General features: G+C 48.0%; 1 protein-coding gene across 4 annotated transcripts in view; it reads left to right on the top strand.

Annotated features, from left to right (window-relative positions):
* SPIRE1 (spire type actin nucleation factor 1) overlaps positions 1-18,767 on the top strand; it is a 579,327-nt gene that overhangs the window by 36,452 nt on the left and 524,108 nt on the right. The window lies entirely within an intron of this gene.

Raw genomic sequence — 18,767 nt, 5'->3', positions numbered from 1 at the left:
TGGCCCTTAAACTAAGACTTTTTAATAGCTATGTAATTAGATTATGGCTAACAGCACCTGTATCTCTCTGTGTCTTGGGTAGTCAATTGCAGGGTGTCATGAATTAAGACCTTCTCAGACCTTCCCATATAATGTCTTCTGGGTTTAGGCTCGCATTGATCTGGTTTCAGAAAGCACTGCAAAGAAATAAAGTGATGATTTATAAAGGAAAACCACAACTATAGAAGTTGAAATTTTAAGCGAATGTAAAATGTTAAAATCGAGGCCTCACTGCTTGAATGTAGGAGAGAAATATATATGGCTGAAAGAGGGGAGGGAATGTCTGATGAGGGTGATATCACAACGGGCTTGTGTTCATGTTGTAATAGGATTGCACCATAGGTCTGAATGGACTCTCCTGTAAGGCAGCAATAGTGGGTGCCATGCACAAGCCGGTAAGAAAGCCATTCCCGAAGGGCACCATGAACAGGGTATGTCTCCAACCCCCTCAGTGATCTTTCAATCTGATGGCACTGTAGGTTTTAATCTAACCCGCCTTAAATACTACACTTGTAACTTTTATTGCACATCACTTTGATGGTATGGTTGTTTTTATGTTTCTCTTATTTTGCCTACGCCTCACACACTGAAGAATCTACCTCTAGGTGCAGAACAATTATTGGTACAGTTTAGTTGGTGATAATTTTTAGATAAGATAGTACAGTATATGTAGTACAACATGCCTTAGCTTCCTTGTGAATGTATTTGTGTCAATAGATTGGAATTATGCACATATTTTAGTTAAAATGTAGGCCTCCTTTGCATTACGCTCTAAAATAATCAAGCAGTAAAATGCACAATTAACATCAGCCTTTGTTGCTTGTGATAGGTTTTTGCACAGCTGATTTTTGTCAAAAGTAGTTGTAATGTGAAATCAAAAATTAAGCTTTTCAAATTTTACAACATTGAACGAGTTCAGTCCTACAGTAACTCAAGGCTCTAGGACAACTGGGCTCTCTGTTTTGTTTTCATGTATGTAGTACACTGCCAGAATAAAGTGTGGCAGATACAAATTGTTTTTTACTCTGTGTGTCCGGGGGGATGATGAGGGATTAATAGTGATCAGTCTTTAAAATGATTTAAAAAAAAGGCAGGGTAATATGAAAGCAGACTTAAACCCCTTTCTATTGGGAATTGACATCTGCCAGTTTACATATTATTTTATCTGTTAAATGCAGACATTCCCTGATCTCAGCTAGCGCTTAAATAATCATTCACTATCCATTTTTAGGTATTGCTTTGTAACCAGAAAGCCTCTCATTGAAACTGTGTCCCAAATCACTGTATTGAAGTTGATGATAGGCCTAAAAGTATTGTGATGATTATGCAACTTGAGTGCCAGTAAACGTAATGGCCGATTCTGTCCCGTGATGGGAATTGAAGGATGATTGTTTAATATTTCAGAAAAAAAAGTATGTTTCTGGGTGGGCATGCACCTCTTCTGTGAATATTTGCTCCATGGTTTTTGCATAAAAGCGTAGTTTGGAGTTTTTGTCGAAATGGAGGGGTACGATCCAGGTATGGATAAATGAAGTGTTTTACAAGAGTATTGGTGCTGGTTTAGAGGTGATTGATTTGCACTTCTTATGCATTTTTAATGAGTGTATTAAGACTTAAAATACACTTGTGATGAGCGCAGATTAGGTGCATTGAAAACTTGAGAGCTTTACAGATTGAAACTAAAGGTTACATTTTTGTTGGAAAGTCGAGTGTGCTAGTGTGAAGATATTGTCTTGGTAGCCACAACTTTTTTGAGGGTAAAATGAAGAAAGTGGAGGATGGGAGGGGTTGTAAGAAAATCTTGGTGGTTCAGCATGTTAAAAATCTTGTGCGTTGCTACTGATAGCAGTACTATATGCCTTTTCTCTGCTGTACTGCATTTTGTTAAATTCTTTTATGGGTAAGGCATGAAATGATGTCCATTGTCTCTATCAGAAGTTTAGTCTATGTATTTATTTATTTCTCTAGGCTGCTTCCGATATAGTGTGGGTCTAACTCTCAAGCCATTGAATGTTTCTGTAGGGATCTACTGCATATATTTTGCGATGCACATTATATTTATCTGCATCATCTGTCCTGATAACTTAACCTCCAGTTGAAAGATCTTTTATCCAAGCCTTGAGTATTTAGTGCTGTAATTGTACACGTGAAGTTGTCCTAGTGGATGCCTATCTCTAGGTTCAAAGTCTATCCATACATGCGTACTGCTTCCTAACGTCCCTCCAGAGTTTGCTATCCTCACCGCTGAACAATACAACCATTGAACCTCATTCAGCATGGCGTGGGCGGTATTGAATTGTCAAGCCACCGCATGTTGGTTTTTGCAAGCTGTTGTATTACCACACACATCGAGCTGGGTCACAACCTCGGTAAATGCCGTCATCTCCCTTCCTCTCCATGCCTGGCTTCTCTTGCTTTGTTGGGGCCGTCCTGCATGCTGTGATTACCCATGGTTGCTCTTCAGTGCTTTGACATTCATCATCTGCCTGAGGAAGCAGTTGTGAGAGAGGCTTCTACCCACCCGGCCCTGCCCACAGCTCTCTTCACTGGAATGCGCTTGACGTTGAGAAAAGAATGTAATGCCCCGGGAGATGTAGGCAAAGAAGTGGCGAGGGTGTGAGCTTTCATGTCCCCATTAGATGCTTTATTGCTACAGGGCTCACTGGCACAACTTGGGGTTTTTAAGATCTTCCAGTTGCGTCATCTGCAGTCCTCGAAGCGAAGAAACAGCCTCTGCAGGGTTGGACTCGCGGCAGAATACAAACTTGAACGTCTTCATTTTTGTCTGACAGGAAGCCCATCCCAAGGTCGGTGTGGCTGTGCCTCGCGCAGCAACCGCTCGTGACTAATCGACGTCTGAGCATGCCTGTCCTTTATGAGTTTACAAGACATATTCTGCGTCATTTGGCCGACCCAGCATTCCATGATTCAGCATGAATTAGGCCTTTTGAAATATCCCCGTGTAACGAATAACGAGGCCGAACTAAAAATAATATGATTAATGCTTCCTTGGAGACTGGACATCAAGGACTATGGACATGGAAAACAGACTTTACCAAGCAGTGGGATATGTTTTAATTGAGTTTAGGAGAATACAAATAAAGAAGAAAAATACGATCATTTTTTTATCACCTACCGGAGCTAGCACGCCCTTTGCCTTAAAGGCCAAATGCTTTTGTAGCAAACACACCCAAAGTGACCTGAGTGGAACTCATTCCGCTGTAAGGTAAAAGCTGCGCGAGCTCCCACATCATGGAATGTTGTCTGTGACCAGCATTGACATAAAGTAGAGACAGCCGGGTCACCAGTTGCTACCCTTGGCACTGCCACTATTATTATTAATAATCCTGCTACAAGATTTCGAAAGGAAGTTACAGCAACTGAAAGGAAACATGACTCGAGGAAGGCTGATTACTTTCTTTATTTTCCTAGCCCTTCATTAGCAAATAGGAGGCCGATGAGGGGCTGAGGGGGGGGAGCATTCGATCGACTCTGTGATTTAATTTGGGGGGTGGTGTGGGGGGTAAATTGATGTGACGTCACGTCTGTTGCCTACAATTTTCATGACTTAACATCACTCGTCATTGTTGTAGTGTTGCTGCAGCGGGGCGTACCACTGCAGCACACGCCCCCTCCCACTTGTTCCTGTGCATTCCCCCCTGGGACGTGCAGGGTCTTTGGTTTGCCCCTAACGTGAGCGCCGTTGCGCTCCCCTCATGAATAAATAGCCCAGAGCCCTGGGCGTGGTCAGTGAGTAACTAGCCACCACCACAACTCCACGTGTCCCAGTGTCTCCATTGTTCAGGCCTACACCGGGACACTACATTGGCGACGAGGGGGTCTGCCCCCCGCTCATCGCGTGCATCATCGAACCCGTGACCCTGTCGGTCACCCACGCCTGGCCCGCTGCCCCGCAGCGCGCATCCTGTCGGCGGCGCGCCTCCCTGTCTGCCGAGGCCGCCCAGCAGCTTGGTCCGCGTCTCCCGTCCTCACCTGGCCCGCCTGTGCCCCAGCGGAGTTCCCGAGTGCCCCGCCTGCCTCCGGCGCGACGTCCGGCCTTCCGGCTGCCTGTGCCGCTGTCCGACCCGCCCACGTGGCCTCCTCCAGGTACGGGCTGCTGCCTGCCGCACCTCACGGCTGCCCCTGTGCCCTGCCTCCAGCTCTGTCCTGCCGCCCGGAGGCCCGCGGCCCGCTCCCTGCCGGCCGCCAGCCTGCCCGTCATCCCGGAACTCCCGCGCATGCGCAGTTCCGACGGCTGCCATATCTCACGCTTCTCGCGTATCGGCGGGAACGGGAGGGTGCCATTCCTCACGCATCTGGCGGAGTGAGGCCTGTGTGTTCGCCGGAAGTGCCTCTTTCTTCCTGTTGGGCCTGGGCGACCCTGAGGGACCTGTTTCTGCCTACAGAGTGCTAGGGGTGTATCCCTTTCCTCCTTCCAGCTGCCAGCATGGCCACTGTGCCCCCCCTGGAGCCCTTTTCTGTCACCGGCACGCCACCCTCCCAGGCTTCTCGGTGGAAGAAGTGGATAGAACGTCTGGAGACCTACTTTATTGCGGCGGAGGTCGCAGCGGAAAGACGCAGGGCGATGCTCCTACACCTAGGTGGGGAGGAAATCCACGACATCTCCAAGGAGGTCACTGAAGGCGATCCGCCCCTCACATACGCCACCCTGCGAGATGCTATCACCAAGTATTTCGAACCTTTCACCAGCGCAGACTACGAACGTTTCCTGCTCCGACAGGCGCGCCAACTCCCTGAGGAGTCAGTTGATGTGTTCTACGCGCGCCTCAAGAAATTGGCGAGCACGTGTACACTCCCAGACGCGGAAGACGAAATTCGCGCACAGTTCATTCAGGGGTGCGCATCTCTGAAACTGAGAGAGAGAGTCCTCGAAACAGACGCCATGCCTATGCGAGAAATACTCGCCTTAGGACGGTCCAAGGAGCTCTCCAAAGCCCGGGCGGCCCACATGGAGCCGGGCCCAGCCGTCAAGATCAAGCAAGAACCAGTGTGCGCTGTCCGGACGCAACGTCCAGATAGCCGGTCCAGGCCGCAGAGGACCCCCCAGCCCCAGCACTCCCAGTCTACCCGGGATCGAAACTGCATGTGGTGTGGGGGTACCACTCCGCACAAAGGAGCCTGCCCAGCTCAAGGGAAAATCTGCAGTGCATGCGGCAAAGCCAACCACTTTGCCAGTGTCTGTCTGTCGTCCCAACGGAAGAAGCCCAGCGGCCCACCCAGGAGAGCGCGGCAGGTGGCGCCACTCCCGGATACGTCACCCGGCAGTGACATGGACGACGACGACGAGGACGCCGCATCTGTCCACGTGGTGCGCATGCTCAACTCCCTGACGGCTGCTTCCTCGTCCGAGCCGATGTGCACAGTCCAAGTCCACGACCAGGCCACCCGAGCTCTCATCGACACCGGGGCGACGATAAACCTCATGGCTGCCAGTGTATACCAGGACCTAACGGACGCTCCCGCACTCCACCCCACCAGAGTGCAAGTGTTTGCCTACGGAACTCGGCGGCCCCTACGCCTGTGCGGAGTATTCAGAACCACCATTTCACATGACACCCGGCAGCTGCAAGCAAAAGTCTATGTGTCCCAAGAGGGGTCAGGGTTCCTCCTCGGTTGCAAGACGGCCCGTGAACTTGGACTTATACATTTCGCCCTGACCGTACAAGCTCAAAGCCTGGACAATCTAGTCACTGAACACTCCTCACTGTTTGAGGGCATCGGATGCCTCCGTGGACCCCCTGTCCAGCTCCACATTGACCAATCTGTAGCCCCAGTGGCTCTGCGACACCGGCGGATAGCATTCCACCTCCGGCCCAAGGTAGAAGCCGAGTTGAGAATGCTGGAACAAGCAGGAATCATCGAACGTGTGACCGGGCCCACCCCGTGGGTGTCCCCCATCGTAGTGGCGAAAAAACCTAAGCAGCCCGACGCGGTACGGATATGTGTGGACATGCGTATTCCCAACCTGGCCATTAAGAGGGAACGCCACCTAACGCCCACCATTGACGACATCATCGGAGAACTCGCAGGGTCCAAGTGGTTCTCCAAAATGGACCTAAGATCCGGGTACCACCAGATTCCGCTCCACCCAGACTCACGCCCCATCACCACATTCTCGACACATGCTGGCCTGTGGAGGTACACGAGGCTCAATTTCGGCATCTCAAGCGCCGCCGAAGTGTTTCAGAACATTATACACAATATCCTTCAAGGTCTCGTCGGGGTACTCAACGTGAGTGACGACATCCTGGTGCATGCCCCGACGCTGGAGGAACACATCCGGCGCGTCCACGCAGTGTTCGATCGCCTCAAGGAGAGAGGGTTGACTCTTCACAAAGACAAGTGCGAGTTCCTGCGAAGAGACATAAGCTTCTTCGGGTACAAGTTCTCCGACCAAGGGGTAGGCCCAGACCCAGAAAAGGTCCGAGACATCCACGACGCACCCGCCCCCACCTCAGTGACCGCAGTCCGCAGTTTCTTAGGCATGGTGACCTACTGCGGGCGTTTCATCCAGGACCTGTCCGATCTCACGGGACCGCTAAGGAATCTCACAAAATCAAATACCGCTTGGATCTGGGGTCCGGAACAACAGGAGTCGTTTGAGAACACGAAAGCGGCTCTCTCAGCCGACACCACGCTAGTGTATTTCAACCCTCAAAACGAATCACAGCTGCTTGTAGATGCCAGCCCCACTGGCCTGGGTGCCGTCCTATCACAGCGTCAGCAAGGCGGAGAGTGGGCCCCCGTTGCATACGCCAGCCGCACCCTCACACCCACTGAACAACGCTACTCCCAGATCGAGCGGGAGGCCATTGCAATTCTGTGGGGGTGCCGCCACTTTCATATCTACCTCTATGGACACCCGTTCTCAGTGGTCACTGATCACAAGCCCCTGATACCACTATTCCAAGGCTCCTCCTCTCGCCCTCCCCCACGGATCGAGAAGTGGGTGCTGCAGCTGCAGGAGTTTCAGTTCACAGTGGAGTACCAGCCTGGCTCGCGCAACCCGGCGGACTATCTGTCGAGGCACGCCCGACCCGTCTCGGATGCCGAAGCAGCCGAAGCAGCAGACACCGAGGAGTATGTCCGACTGATCATCGAGAGGTCAAGACCTCGCCCCATGTCCCTGGACGAGGTGTCACGTGCCACCAAGGAAGACGATTGCCTCCAGATCGCGATCCAGGCCATAGAGAGCGGTGACTGGAAAACACTCCAGAGCCCAGCTTCGTTCCGCACGCCTGAGGCCCAAACCATCCTGAAGGCGTTATTTCAAGTCCGGCACGAACTGTCCGTATCTACAGAAGGGTGCCTCCTGCGAGGCCCTCGCCTAGTACTTCCCAGCAGGTTGACCCAGCAGGCCGCGGTCCTAGCACACGGATCACACCAAGGAATTGTCAAGTCCAAGAACAGGCTCCGGAGCAAGGTGTGGTTTCCGGGGTTAGATAAAGCAGTTGAGGAAGTGATCCACCGGTGCCCAGTGTGTCTAGCGACGAGCCTCCCAAACCCTCCGGCGCCAATCGTGACCGAAGATGGCCCCACATCCCCGTGGGTGCGAGTGAGCGCGGACTTCGGCAGCCTCCCGGGAGGCAAGTACATGCTTGTAGTGGTGGATGACTTCTCCCGCTACCCAGAAGTGGAGATTGTGTCGTCGACGGCTACGTGGGAAGTCATACCTAAATTTGAGAAGATACTGGCCACCCATGGGCTCGTGAGCGAGGTCCGCACCGACAACGGACCCCCCTTTAACGGCAATGAATTCACGGAATACCTCCAAAGCCATGGTATCAAGCACCGACGGATCACCCCCCGGTGGCCCCAGGCCAATGGAGAGGTCGAGCGCCTAATGAGGACTTTGAACAAAACTATACAAATTGCGGTTGTTGACGGCCAATGTCTGGAGCTAGCAATCTACCAGTTCCTCAGAGAATACCGTTTGACCCCCCACTGTACTACAGGAGTCTCCCCAAGCCGACTTTCCTTCAATAGAGTCGTGGCAGATACCATCCCACACCACCCGGCATGGGAACAGGCCACACCCCCACAGAACCGGTCCATGGAACAGCGCACCAAAACCAATCAGGAAGCGTCCCGACGAAGACGAGCAATGGACAGGCCGTTTCAAGTCGGGAGCAGGGTTCTGGTAAAGGACCGCCACCCCGGAGGGAAATTCCGAATGCCTTTTGAGCTGGATCCGTGGACAGTGACAGAGGTAAACGGAACCATGATCACAGCCACCAGAGCTGGCGAGTCTGTCACCAGGAATGTATCGTTTTTCAAGCAGGTGCCTGAAGAGAACATAGACTATGACCAAGATGAGTGGCACCCGACCACTCCTCATCAGCTCCCAAGTTCGGCGGATGTCAGTGCCGCAGCAAGCCAAGCAGAGAACAATAACCCCGGCATGCAAGTCGCTCAGAGACCCGCAGAAGACCCCACTGTTCAAGAGACTAGAGACTCGGAGGGGTCACCTGCAGCCACCGGCGAGAGTCGAAGTCAGACAAGGTACAGCCTACGTCCATGCCCGAAGCCGTCTCAGAGGTACCGTGACTTTGTAGCACAATGCTGGCGTTGAAGAAATCGAGATGGCTGACCCCGCCGAGAACTGAAGTAAGAATGTTCTATTTTTGAAGTTAAAAATGTTATCCCATGTTTGCAGGTTGACCAGAGACTATATCAGAGACAATTGGTGAACTTTCACATGGACGTTGGCTCTCTCATGCCTTATCATGGTCGCCGACCAGAGAGTATGTGAACAATAGACTGTGGCTCCTAACTGTTTTGTATGGTCCTGTTTCTCCCCTAGGTAAAGGAGGAATGTAGTGTTGCTGCAGCGGGGCGTACCACTGCAGCACACGCCCCCTCCCACTTGTTCCTGTGCATTCCCCCCTGGGACGTGCAGGGTCTTTGGTTTGCCCCTAACGTGAGCGCCGTTGCGCTCCCCTCATGAATAAATAGCCCAGAGCCCTGGGCGTGGTCAGTGAGTAACTAGCCACCACCACAACTCCACGTGTCCCAGTGTCTCCATTGTTCAGGCCTACACCGGGACACTACAATTGTCATAAGGTACATGCAACCACACAACCATATGTCTTTTAAATCACAAAAATAATCATAAGTAATGAAAAGACACTTGCCCAGCTTTGTCTTTTATTGGTGTGTGGCAGAAGAGGTCTTTTGTCTAATAGACAACATGTTGCCTTAACATCTGCTGCCCTTTTTTGCTCTATGCTGGGGTCGTATTTTTTTCTGTTATTTGTTGATAGTTCCTAAGGACCCGGGTGCCATTCACAAGCTGCTTTAGATACTTGCAAGACGTTCAAACAGCATGAGAAACCGCACCACTACTCGTGATACTGGGCAAATCACTTAATCTCCCCATGCCTAACAAAAATGAATGTGTCCTTCTGTAACGAAACTGGTGCTATGTAAAGCGCTCTGATACCCGATGTCTCGGGTCTAGTTTACGCTATATAAAACTCTAACAAAAAATAAATAATAAAGTAGCACTTGTATTGCCTCTCTATACCGCTTTCATGAACCTAAAGCGACCCCCCTGGCCGGTCAGGTGAGAGGATACCAAGTCTGTTTTGTAGGGGTAGAACATGCATGTTTGCAGTGTGGCAAGTGTTGGGTGTCTCTGTGTGGTGCTCCACTCGTGTTGCTGCTGTAAAGCGGAAGCCTTTGAAGCAGATGGGGCTGGGCTTATAGATGCAAGCCACCTTCCATTTGTCTGACATGTGTTTAAAAATGCCTCTCCTGCTCCTACTTTGAGAGTAGAACTCTCACTGATACATCATGGCAGATGTGTTGCCCTGCTAAGATCTTCTACAAAGAAAGAGAGGGTAAGAGCCGCAAAAACCAACAGGTGAGAAAAGAATGAGTTTATCTTGAACCAAAGACCCGAGCTAAAGATTTAGAGTCCTTGGACGGTAAAAAAAACAAAAAACTAAAAGGCTGCAGATCAAACTGTGGCAAACCCTACCAATAGTGTGACCACCTTTTTCTAGGTCATTTTGAACACTGTCTAGAGTTCTAAACTTTTCAGCTACAAGTCATTGATTTCAGATGTGTTAGTCTCATTAGTTCAGTCGAAGCAAAACAAGACTACAAGCTGGATGCATTAGTCTATCCTACGTAAATCCAGGATACCAACTAGTGTACAAGATGACCTGGAGGGAGGCGGTCACCCTTCCTCCCACAATAAAATCCATTTAGAAAGGATTAACACGTGCCTGGCTGATTTAAATATTTGGCGTCCTATGCACAGTGTTTGGGTCTGTATTTCTGGAGTGGAGGGGTTGGAAATATTGACCTAAGTCTTTGGTGTCTAAATAACTGTGTTGAATGATATATGCAAATAGCTTGGACTGTTGCTATATGATGTGAGACAGTCTCGTCCCAGCCCTACATCTGTAGACTGTAGAAAGAAGAGCCTCATTTAATGGGATTAATTGTTCAAATGCCAGACCATATCATACTGCCATGACTGTATGCGTGAGAATCCTACGTGTACAAACCATGATGGTGTATTTGTACTTTCAGAATTCGCACATAGGCAGGGTCACCGGAATTATGTGGTAGTACAGGACCAAATTAACATGGATGACTAAATTATGAGGCATAATGCAGCACAATGTGTGCAGTATTATTTAGCTTTTTTGTCCTTTTAGCTCACATTAATATTGTCTGCGCAAAGATTGCACCTCATTAGTTCTAGTATAGCAACTGATTACAACAGCAATTAGCAACTGTAAGGTGACTATTTAGAATTTGCACACTGTGCGGCATCCTGTGTGTTTTTTTTTTTTTTTGAGTAGTCCAATTTGATCCGTTTGAGCAAGAAACATTTTGTTAATGTGCGAAATTAAGTAGCAGAGGGTGGCTTATGTGGCAAAACAGCCGTTCCGTAATAATGTGAAAAACGCAGGCGAAACTGATTTTTTAAATCTCAGTGGCCCTGGACAAGTTGTACCATGGACGCCACAGGCACACGAGACCTGCTCGTCTGTCCATCTCATTTACGTAGGGGTGCATGCGATGATGAGTTCACTCGCTCATTGCCCAAGCATTTCTAAAATGATTAACTTCATGGGCCTATATTATAGATAGGAATAACTGCCATGGTCTTTGTCACAACAGACCGTTAACTGCGCGTGCTGGGCGCAGACCAATCAGTGTTTCGTATTACAGTGATTACGCAGCCTCCAGCACAGCTGTGCATCACGATTGCCCCAGGGCAGCACATTAGTGAAAGGCAGACCGATGGTTTGAAGCAGCCTTGTCTGCCTGTCTTCTGCAGGCGGCAGCGTGGACTGCTTTTGAAAGGGGGGGGGGGGCAGAGACCACCTACTTTCTATGAAGGTGCAGTGAGTGACTGCTGCCACTGCCTATAGGGAAATGTCTCAGGGGGAGCCCTTGGATCACCTCTCCCCTCTTCCAAGAGACTGCCTTGGGGGTGGGGGGGATCACTGACTGTTCATCACCTCAATGTGTATGCAACGCCTGATGACCTCTTTACCTCCACCTATAATACTGCACAGGTGCATAGAGACACATGTTTATTTGTTTCATGGCGCCTCCCCCTGAGGTAAATGAGTGAACGCCTCTTGGAAAAGCTCCAGCGTTGCACATGCATCAGTGCGATTTGTATTACAGAAGTGGCTGCGCAAGCCCTGGCGTCGCAAAAAGTAGCACACATGCCCATTGCGTCCCTGAGACTCTTGATGACAAAGTCCCTGGAAGTTTATTTGAAAGGAGAGTGCCATCTGGATTAGAAAGTTGCAGAATGCCCTGTCCTGAAGCTCAGGCATTCACATGCACAGACAAGACATAGACATTTAAAGAATCATGTTAGGACAACATCAAGGATTAGCTTTTTTCACTTTGCAAATGAAATAGAAAAAAGCAATGATTTAGTCATCTCCTTTACCGACTAGGTAGCCTTCTCTAAAACTATAGTGCTGCTAAAACGTCAAGTTCCTAATATGTTCTTTATATAAACAAAAGCTGTAATCTCTAGGTTCCTCACTTATACGATCCTACAATTGATCAAGAATTACATCATGTGTATCCTTTCATATGGCAAGAGGATTAGCCCGTGAATGGTAGATTTGAAATCTTTTATTTGGCAGCCCAGCTTCTTCCCACTGGATGACGATGGAATGGGCACAAAGCGTCTCATTTGAGATAAAATCCACTGACTTTTCAAGAAGCCTCCAACACAAAATTCAGATCTCGATTTGTGCGAGGTACAGTTGGTGCCTGCCTGCCCATTCAGATATGTCGCTGGAGCCCAACCAACCTTGCCTTCTGCCACTGTCATTAGGTGAGCTCAAGGCTTGAACTAGGATCAAGCCATTCACTTTGTGATGGGCACTAACATGCACATTCTACATGTTAGTGGGTGGTTATCTGCATAGCACACCATCTGTCCACACATGCACAATTACCCTCCAACCACATGGACAGTGTGCTCGCAAAAGCAAGTGAAAGTGCAGGATTGAGGATGTTAATGTCTGTTCACAACACAGGCAAACTATTTCCCCTCTGCAAATGAGCCTAACAGGCACACTTCCAGGGCCAGTCCGTGATGGGAGGAAGCAGAGACATGGTTGGGACACAATAGAAGCTTTCTTTCAGCTGCTGCGGTTCTAGTTGCATGCCTCACTATCTTTCCTGCAACCACTGGCCCCTTGCAGCTCCTATTTTAGGCCCTTATGCTGTGTGGGGCAGTAGCTTCTTACTGCGGAGGCAGTACTATGTATCTCTTTTATCCCAACGACCCCACTCAACAGCCGGGACTGAGCGGTACAGGAAGTTCAGATCCTGGAATTCTACCAGTAGAATGTTACGGATGGAAACCGGAGTGTGCGAGTGAGGCAGAGGCAGAGATGGGGAGGGAGTGAGGGCGCGAGAGAGTACGTATGCACAAGTACGAATGCTTGATGTGTAATTGTAGAAATATGGAATATATCCTGGTACTAGCTGGCATTGAGTAATATAGGAGACATTGGGTGATCTTGTATATGGTAATAGGGAATTGTCTGGCCTATGGGGCATACCCAGTCACGTGGTTTAATTGACTAGCTTGTGGGGGTTACTTATGCACAGGATAATCAGGCATTCACGGACATATGGTGTGTATAAGATGTTGAATGAAGTTTGATGCAGCATATATGAGTTATGACATTCTCTGACATCTGCTGGCTGCATAGGTACATGGCACTGATGGTGTTTGGGTCATGCTTGAGCATATGACAGCACTGACAATGTGGGTATTCCTGTGCACATCCTACTGACTGACTTGTGCTGGGGCACCACGTGTTTAGGTACATTGTTTATTAGTTAATGGTCTTCAATTTCATGCAACTGCAATGAGTGTGGTCCTGTGCGTACTCTATTTTTGGTGTATGCTAGGGAACTCTATACCCATGTCAGCAGATGGATAAAACGTAAGAAACTGGTTTAACTGAAGCACAGCATCTGGCTTGATTATGAGAATAAAGTTTGGTGGGTCGATCTCAATTTGGTATGGCAGAGGAGCGGAGAAAGTTTGTTTCACGGGTCGCTGACTGGGACTGTGGCGATGGGCACTGGCTCTGCCATGCATTGGTCGCTGGCTCTTTTTCTGATCGCAGGCAGGTATTTTCAGCTCAGGTCTTCAGGTCTGAGGTGCATGGGGGTCATACAGTTTTAGTTTTGCAGGAGAGGCAGTTCTTGATGCTGAATTAATGGCTTGACAAGGCTTTGATCACTTCATCACTTCGATTGGAAACATCAAGCGGGCAGAGTCCTCAGCCAACGCTCTGTTTGCTAGCTGTTTGCCCCATGCAGTAGTCACTCTCTGCATATTCAGCTACTCCCTCTGTGCCATGCTCTTGGTCAGGTTGGGCAGTAATTGCAAGCCTCTGGTCTTGGCTGTCTCTGTTGAATGAGGGTCATCGAGGCAGCGACTGGACAGCTGGACTCCTGCTCTAAGCTGCATGAAGGCTTTACATGACACACCGTCTCCCTCCTTCTCTTCTTCAAGTTGCGTAGCAATATATTATTTTCCTCAGACCTGAAGTATATTTACTGCTACTTTAGGGGAAATGCCAGATCATGCTTTCTCTGGTCTCGTCTCCGCACAAGTGCAGGAGCAGGTCGACATAAAAAGATGAGGTTTTAATGAACCTAAATTTAGAAACCGTGGCTGTTGGTCCCAGGAAAACTGACCACTCAAAGTTTCCCGAAACATTTGGAGGGAGATAATCGTTTAAAAGTGCCTCTTGCTGTAGACGGAGTACTATTTTGTATCAACCAGCTACCCAAGGCACTGCTCTGGTCCTTTTGAGGTTATCTGGCACCCCAGAATTTCCTCTGTCTTTTGTGGACTGAAGACAGAAAGCTTTCTGGGCAGTCAGGGGCTGGTGTTGGCTTCTTGCATCTACAGTGCAGCTCTGGGCACAGGATCAATGCAGTTGTTGGCAGACAGCCCATCTCTTTTGTGTATGCCTGCGGCTCTGGACATGCCCTTGCTCACAGTTCTGTGTTTGGGTGTGCACAAGATTTTTCAGACTAGACACGCACTTGGCTTTTCAGTGTTTTATGCAGGGAGGAGCCATGTGGGAGCGGCATAGGGGGATTGGCAGGCGGGTGGGAGACAGTTCCCACTATTTCTAAATCTGATAAAGCACCCTCTATTGGCTACATACATAGTGCGAAACCCTGCCCTTAGGGGTATCCCACTCCACGTGTACCCAAGTATAGATGTGAGACACCTTTTACACCCTGTGGGTGCCGTGGGCTCCGTCATAAGACGCCATAGATTTCCATATACCCTGTTAGCAGTCTGCTTAATTGGAAGCAGGTATAAAAGCATGTACCCCATGAATATTGAAAATGTGCCACCCACCATTAGTAGTGCTATGACCTGGACATGAAGATAATAGTCTCTGATGATAAAAGGAGTACCACTTTTGCTGTTCCATTATTGTCCAGTAGCTTGTGGGTATGCTATTTCAGTTATTTTTCCAAGATTATGAATTTCTTCATATGCGACTTACATGTCCACCTTTAGAAGCTTCACCCTGGAAGCACACTGGCCATGGTAATGCAGTGTGACTGAGTACAGCTGGTGAATTGGATATCAGGGAAAGCTATTACTTGCCCATTTAACAAGCTGCCACTTCTAATAAAGGGTACTTTGGTGCCAGTTGCTGATGTCTCGAAAGTGTGCCCCGTGAAATCTGCCACTCCCGTTTGAGGATTCGTAGTTTTCCAGCATTCATTTGGTGTAGGTGAAAAGCGATTATAGCGAATCGTAATATTCATGGCGATGGATACTGTGTTATCCACGTGCAGTGGTCAAATTAATTGGCTGCATGGTATTCCCACTAGTAAAATGGCTGCCCCCTTTCCACTACGTGTGAAGCATATCATTGTGATGAAGCAGTAGTTTTTCACACTTTTTTTTACCTAGTGCTCTCTGATAGGATCCACTATGAACCCCTCCTGTTGGACGCTGTCAAGAAGAAGGTACCAGTTTGTGCTTGTTCAGTTATTAAATTGTTTTTTTGTCCTTCTGCCAGTTCAATTATAGCTGAAGTGTCTTCTCTTGTTTCATGTTCGGTGTGCTGATACCTTAGAGTTGAGTGTGCTACATAAAAATGCATAAATAAATACATATATGATCTTTCAGCTAGCCCTCTTCAACTACTGGTCTTTTATCGGTCCCTTTTTCTTCAGCCCACAACAACTTGCTGCATGGGGCAGTTAGTAAGCCCACTTCATCCATTGGCTAACTTCACTGCGAGTGTCTGTTTTCTGCTCTTTCACATGGAGCACATTCACATTCAAAGTAGTTCCTTCTGCCTCAGTGACTGCTATGGCAATGTGTGCCTTTTGCAAGACCCAAATATATTCTTGCTTTTAGCCAGTGTTTTTTTTATAGCTTCCCCAAACCATGTCAAAATAAAACCTTTATTAACAAATCCAAAAGGCTGTCAGCCAGCGCTGGACGTATCGCCTTTGCAAGTGCTTATTCAGTGAAAGGAAATGCAGCTTGGCTAAGAAGCATGGCTGCAAACCACAAAGCATGGTGCACACCTTTAGTATCCAGCGGCTTTCAGCCTGCTTTTAAATGCTTTTGATGGATGCGCAGAAGTGGTTGGAAAAGGAGAAGCTGGGTGCGCAACAAATGTGATAAAACCATCATAGAGGGTTAGGTATCGAATAATTTGGTAATGTCTCTAAATCCAAGTAAATAAGAACTTTGTGTTTTACTCTCCCATTAAAAAAAGTCGCTGCCGTGTCAGGGGTTATAGCAAACCGGTGAGATAATGTGCATGGGTGTTTCACTATTTTAACTCTCTCCAAAAAATCAGTGGCCCCTTATACAGAACGGAAAATCCATATGGGGCTGTTTGAAATAGTGGCTAATTAGTTCCTTAATGTAAGTGGAAAAAAAATCTTCATGCAAATAACACAGATAAGATTTGGGGAGAATCAGTTTGTATTGTAAAAGCTAAGGGGGGTGGCAGTTTAGTTGTTGGCAAAGGAGTGCCTGTTTAGCATGGGGGGTGCTGTTGCTCATCACTGTGATATGAGGGTTACTACGTCTGAAAAGAGTCCACAGTATCATAGGTTGTTTGTTTACTGATGGGGAATTACATTTCCTCAGGGTGTTTTACTATTTTATTTATCTGAATGGCTGTTTTTTACATGTACTGGTGTGCAGACCTTTCCACTACCGGCTAGAGCTGACGACACCGATGATGTCAACATTGGAACTGCTGGTGTGGAGGTGGAGCGAATGTTTGCCATTTAGGAATCGAAGAGGGAGAGAAGGGTGGAGGCTGGAAGTTGTGAGTAATTCTGGGTAAGCCTCACAGAGGGCACCCCTGGATCTCTCTTCATCTAGAGACATACCAAAGTCCTTTCTTACTCTTATCCTGAGAGGGTCTCAGGTTCCTGAGGACCACAAATGGTGTCTCGGTGAACCACACTTCCATTCTCAGAGAGAGCGTTGCTGGGTGAGAGGTGGACTCTAAAGTAAACATCACTCTGGTGATCTGCCAGGAGCCCATATTGTTGCAACAGTTGGGTAATCTTCTTTTTTTCCCAGTTTTTCCTGATCGTCCAGAGGTCCAGTGAGGCTGCAGAGAGTGAAAGAAGAGTATTAATTTTGGAGAGGGAAGAGTATGACATTGCAAGGTGTATATCTTATCCTAGGAAGAAGATAGAAATGGCAGTGAAACCTTCTACCAGAATGAGAAGTACACTTCAATAAAACAATTCTCTAAAAGTTCACCAGGGGAATCTAGTATTTGATTCAGAGTAAGATGTTCGCTTTATGGTATTTGTGACCTAGCCTTCAGGATAAAAGATGTATTCCTTCCTTTTCTGAAACGGAGTTAATTACTGCACTAAACGGAACTTTCGTAGTATCACACATTGGATCATAACCCTGGTTAGGGCTTAAAGTTATGTCTATCGTTTGAAAGAGAAATGCATACAAAGATGGGACAGGCTGAACCTTCCACCTGTAAGATTTCTCCATTGCTTGTCTGTTCAAGTTAATAAACACAATAATGTTTTACACACACAAGAAGAGTGCACAATATTTTATTTCTTATTAAGTGTGCAGCAGTGCTTAACATGTAAAAAGTAAGTTCTGGGGCCGTCGTCAGGAGGCCACTGTAGCTTGCAGCACCCATTGCCCCAGTCAGCACTGCCGGAGACCGTACAAACATGCCTACTAACATCACACTCCCTTAAGTGACGCATTTCAGACTATTCCAAGCCCCCAAAGCTATGAGTGGCTTGGGTGGCAGGTATTATTCATTTTTTATGTATATTGAATTAATGAACAACTGCTGTTGTGCTCATCTCTAAATAAAACAAACAGGGCCACCATGTGTCAGACTGTCATAAGTGCCGGTGTTGACAATTAAGTGCTGGTACTGAGCACTGGAAACCAATCACTCAAATTAAGCACTGATGCACAGTGAGTACTTTTCTAATAATTATGTCTTTGTCCAGTTTGAATAATGCCGTTTCAAAAGAGTCAGTTTATTGATTAGACAAAGTGGAGGTTATGGTTATTTTAAGGAGAAACCGAAAGGTGTATTAATTAAAGATGGATACTATATTGCATGTTGTGGCAGATTTACAGTTGCATTAGGGTCAGACAAGGGGAGAGACTGAGACCCCGTCTCATGCTAGCGTGCCAAACGGTAACCAGCATTGGCAAAGCCAAAAGCTTTCGCCTATGCGAGAGCTATTGGCTTTGTTGATGTCTTTCAGTCATGTTGTAAAGCAGTACGGCTAAGAGTTAGGAAAAAAACAGCTATTGGCTCCATGGGTGGCAAGCAACAAGGACATAGAGGCAAGCAACACGGGCAGAAAACAACAAAGATGAGGAAGCAAGCATCACGGGGCAACAAGCCACAAGGACGATGGCATCAAGGATGGGGCAAGCAAACACATGCACTCTTATGGAGTGCTGTAATATGCAATTTAAAGAAAAATTACCTCTGAAAGCGCTAGCAGTGGAAGGATACACATTGGGCACAGAAGCAGTATTTGGTCCATGCTCCAGGAGAGGGACAAACACATGAAGAGGAACTGAAGCCCGCAAGCGCTGACGAAAGAGGAGCCAGCATGTGAGAGTGATAATGAAGCCAACCAATGGTAAATAGTGGGAGGGCTCCAACTCCCCTGTAACT

The sequence above is a fragment of the Lissotriton helveticus genome, chromosome 4_1 (genome assembly GCF_964261635.1).
Source record: "Lissotriton helveticus chromosome 4_1, aLisHel1.1, whole genome shotgun sequence".
Lineage (NCBI taxonomy): Eukaryota > Metazoa > Chordata > Amphibia > Caudata > Salamandridae > Lissotriton > Lissotriton helveticus.
Note: the sequence above shows the minus strand (reverse complement) of the source record. Positions and strands in the feature narration are given on the sequence as shown.